Raw genomic sequence first — 5,000 nt, forward strand, 5'->3', positions numbered from 1 at the left:
GGCTGTCGCCTGCCGCGGCCAGCGACGTCGGGCTGGCCCCTGCCGCGGCCAGCGATGTCGGGCTGTCGCCTGCCGCGGCCAGCGACGTCGGGCTGGCCCCTGCAGCGCCTAGCCTCTCCCACGCAGGGGGCAGGCCAGAACGCGGGGGGCCAGGGCCCGAAGGCAGCCCCCCCGCGGGCGAGAGAGCAAGCCAGCAGGGGCTGTCCGCGCGTCGCGCAGCGCGGCATGGCTGCGGGGGCCGCGCGCGCAGCGCCCAAGCGCCCAAGGGCCCCCAAGGGCCCCAGGCCCTCAGGCCCCAGCGCCCCAGCGCCCAGCGCGGGCGGGCGCGCGCGCGCGTGTGGTCTTTGAGGGGCGCCGGCCTGGTGGCTCCCTAAAGAGCAATAAGTGTCATTGCAGCTCTGGCAGGGGGAGACACTACTAGGTCCCAGCTGTCACCCCCCCTCTAAAAAATTCATTTCTTGGTATTTTGAGCTGAAATTTTGCACAGAGGTTGGCAAAAATCCAATCCACCTTCATTAATTTTCCCAGAATTTTTCGAGGTCGGGAAGTATTTGTTTTAATTTTCCTACCATTAGAAATCGAGTAAATCCGCAAAACTAGGAACCGGCCCGGAATGACCCCAAATTCAGTGGGCAGCCTCATAAAAATATGGCTGATTTTACTGGATTGGTTTCATGTGGAAAGCACGACGTTTTCTTGTAGGAATGCGGGAACCCCGGCAGCTCGCCTGCCGCGGCCAGCGACGTCGGGGACGCTGGCCTGCGCTGTCGAGCCCGCGAGGGCTGTCTCCGCGGCAGGCCCCCCCTGAACGGGGCACGACAGGCCACCGCGCTGGCTCGTCCAGCGTCGACAGTCCCTCGTCCAGGTTTCAGATCGCGCCAAGTCGAACCCATGACCTGCTCAAGCCATCGTGCGCTGCCGAATTCGCATCTGCGTGTAGGCTGCCATTCCACGCGGCAGCCCCTGTTTTCGTCAGCGTGCCCCCCTGACGAATTTTCCTGCCTGGCCCAGTCCAGCGTCCAGCCCCTGTTCGTCGAAAAATCTGCGCTGCCGATTTTCCACGCGGCAGCCCCTCTTTTCGTCAGCGTGCCCCCCTGACGAATTTTCCTGCCTGGCCCGGCCAGTCCAGCCCCTGTTCGTCGAAAAATCTGCGCTGCCGATTTTCCACGCGGCAGCCCCTCTTTTCGTCAGCGTGCCCCCCTGACGAATTTTCCTGCCTGGCCCGGCCGGTCCAGCATCCAGCCCCTGTTCGTCGAAAAATCTGCGCTGCCGATTTTCCACGCGGCAGCCCCTGTTTTCCTCAGCGTGCCCCCCTGACGAATGTTCGTCGAAAAATCTGCGCTGCCGATTTTCCACGCGGCAGCCCCTCTTTTCGTCAGCGTGCCCCCCTGACGAATGTTCGTCGAAAAATCTGCGCTGCCGATTTTCCACGCGGCAGCCCCTCTTTTCGTCAGCGTGCCCCCTGACGAATTTTCCTGCCTGGCCCAGTCCAGCGTCCAGCCCCTGTTCGTCGAAAAATCTGCGCTGCCGATTTTCCACGCGGCAGCCCCTCTTTTCGTCAGCGTGCCCCCCTGACGAATTTTCCTGCCTGGCCCGGCCAGTCCAGCCCCTGTTCGTCGAAAAATCTGCGCTGCCGATTTTCCACGCGGCAGCCCCTCTTTTCGTCAGCGTGCCCCCCTGACGAATTTTCCTGCCTGGCCCGGCCGGTCCAGCATCCAGCCCCTGTTCGTCGAAAAATCTGCGCTGCCGATTTTCCACGCGGCAGCCCCTGTTTTCCTCAGCGTGCCCCCCTGACGAATGTTCGTCGAAAAATCTGCGCTGCCGATTTTCCACGCGGCAGCCCCTCTTTTCGTCAGCGTGCCCCCCTGACGAATGTTCGTCGAAAAATCTGCGCTGCCGATTTTCCACGCGGCAGCCCCTCTTTTCGTCAGCGTGCCCCCTGACGAATTTTCCTGCCTGGCCCAGTCCAGCGTCCAGCCCCTGTTCGTCGAAAAATCTGCGCTGCCGATTTTCCACGCGGCAGCCCCTCTTTTCGTCAGCGTGCCCCCCTGACGAATTTTCCTGCCTGGCCCGGCCGGTCCAGCCCCTGTTCGTCGAAAAATCTGCGCTGCCGATTTTCCACTCCGCAGCCCCTGTTTTCGTCAGCGTGCCCCCCTGACGAATTTTCCTGCCTGGCCCGGCCAGTCCAGCGCCCAGCCCCTGTTCGTCGAAAAATCTGCGCTGCCGATTTTCCCCGACGAACCTGCAGCTGCACAAATCCGCGCTGCCACTGCCCCATTGTCTGGACCAACAGTCTTTTCCATCAAGCCCTGGACTATAAATCGTCCAGACTCATCGCCAGCACCCGCTGCCGATTCTGCCGACTTTGCCGATTTCGTCGGCGCTGCCGATTCCAACACTGCCCGCCGTGCCTGAACCAGCGCTGTTTCGTCAGCGTGTCCCCTTGACGAATTTCCCTGCCTGGCCTGGACAGTCCATCTTCCAGCCCATGTTCATCGAAAAATCTGCGCTGCCGATTTCCCCGACGAACCTGCAGCTGCACAAATCTGTGCTGCCGATTTCCCCCCCTGTCGGCATGGCTGCCGCTGCCCCGATGTCCAGACCAACAGTCTTTTTTGTCGACTTTGCCGATTTTGTCCGCGCTGCCGATTCCAACACTACCCCCTGCATCCAAACCAGCATTGTTTCGTCAGCTCTTCCCCTGACGATTTTAGCCCTGTAACAAACAGTAGGCCTCCAATCCCGCCAACGGGAGCCAAGTTGATAGGGAAGAGAATTGAATGACGCGCCTGGTCCTCGCACCCCGCCACCCGAGGGGCCTTTTTCCCGGCAGCCTCTGAAAAACTCTAGCTTTCACGGTCCTCGCCGCCCCTCACCACCATGGCAGGCCTCTAATCCCACCCATCAGCAGTTGTAGCCGATAGGGCAGTGATTTGAATGACGCGTCGCGGGCCTCCGGGTCATCTCACCCGGCCATTAATTGGAGCGTTTTTGGCTGGCCGAGGATGGGGGGATGGATCTCTTCTTCCGAAAAAGCAAACAGTACATCGGGAGTTATGTTGACGGGGCATGGAATTGAATGACCCGTCGCGGGCCGCCGGGTCATCTCACCCGGCCATCCCGGGGAGCGTTTTTCCCGGCAGCATCGGGGAAACTCTTGCTTTCACTGCCCGCTGCCCAAGTCCCCACTCGAATCGGCCCCCCGCGCCAACAAGCCAACGCTGCCGAATCGGCAGACACTGCTGCCGAATCTGCCGACACTGCCCCGCGGGCTGCCACTGCCCCAGTGTCTAAACCAGCGGTCTTTCTCATCGAGCCTTGGACTATCCAGTCCGTCCTGACTCATCGCCAGCACCTGCTGCCGATTCTGCCGACTTTGCCGATTTTCTCGGCGCTGCCGATTCCAACACTGCGCCCACCGTGTCTGAACCAGCGCTGTTTCGTCAGCGTGTCCCCTCGACGAATTTTCCTGCCTGGCCTGGACAGTCCACCGTCCAGCCCGTGTTCGTCGAAAAATCTGCGCTGCCGATTCTGCCGACTTTGCCGATTTCGTCGGCGCTGCCGATTCCAACACTGCCCGCCGTGCCTGAACCAGCGCTGTTTCGTCAGCGTGTCCCCTCGACAAATTTTCCTGCCTGGCCTGGACAGTCCATCGCCCAGCCCATGTTCGTCGCAAAATCTGCGCTGCCGATTTTCCCCGACGAACCTGCAGCCGCACAAATCTGCGCTGCCGAATCTGCCGACACTGTCCCGCGGGCTGCCACTGCCCCAGTGTCTAAACCAGCAGTCTTTCTCGTCGAGCCTTGGACTATCCAGCCCGTCCAGACCCATCGCCAGCACCCGCTGCCGATTCTGCCGACTTTGCCGATTTCGTCGGCGCTGCCGATTCCACCACTGCCCGCCGTGCCTGAACCAGCGCTGTTTCGTCAGCGTGTCCCCTCGATGAATTTTCCTGCATGGCCCGGCCAGTCCAGCGTCCAGCCCATGTTCGTCGAAAAATCTGCGCTGCCGATTCTGCCGACTTTGCCGATTTCGTCGGCGCTGCCGATTCCAACACTGCCCGCCGTGCCTGAACCAGCGCTGTTTCGTCAGCGTGTCCCCTCGACAAATTTTCCTGCCTGGCCTGGACAGTCCACCGTCCAGCCCGTGTTCGTCGAAAAATCTGCGCTGCCGATTCTGCCGACTTTGCCGATTTCGTCGGCGCTGCCGATTCCAACACTGCCCGCCGTGCCTGAACCAGCGCTGTTTCGTCAGCGTGTCCCCTCGACAAATTTTCCTGCCTGGCCTGGACAGTCCATCGCCCAGCCCATGTTCGTCGCAAAATCTGCGCTGCCGATTTTCCCCGACGAACCTGCAGCCGCACAAATCTGCGCTGCCGAATCTGCCGACACTGTCCCGCGGGCTGCCACTGCCCCAGTGTCTAAACCAGCAGTCTTTCTCGTCGAGCCTTGGACTATCCAGCCCGTCCAGACCCATCGCCAGCACCCGCTGCCGATTCTGCCGACTTTGCCGATTTCGTCGGCGCTGCCGATTCCACCACTGCCCGCCGTGCCTGAACCAGCGCTGTTTCGTCAGCGTGTCCCCTCGATGAATTTTCCTGCATGGCCCGGCCAGTCCAGCGTCCAGCCCATGTTCGTCGAAAAATCTGCGCTGCCGATTCTGCCGACTTTGCCGATTTCGTCGGCGCTGCCGATTCCAACACTGCCCGCCGTGCCTGAACCAGCGCTGTTTCGTCAGCGTGTCCCCTCGACAAATTTTCCTGCCTGGCCTGGACAGTCCATCGTCCAGCCCATGCTCGTCGAAAAATCTGCGCTGCCGATTTTCCCCGACGAACCTGCAGCCGCACAAATCTGCGCTGCCGAATCTGCCAACACTGTCCCGCGGGCTGCCACTGCCCCAGTGTCTCAACCTGCGGTCTTTCTCGTCGAGCCTTGGACTATCCAGCCCGTCCAGACCCATCGCCAGCACCCGCTGCCAATTCTGCCGACTTTGCCGGTTTC

This window comes from Populus nigra, chromosome 2, assembly GCF_951802175.1.
Source record: "Populus nigra chromosome 2, ddPopNigr1.1, whole genome shotgun sequence".
Lineage (NCBI taxonomy): Eukaryota > Viridiplantae > Streptophyta > Magnoliopsida > Malpighiales > Salicaceae > Populus > Populus nigra.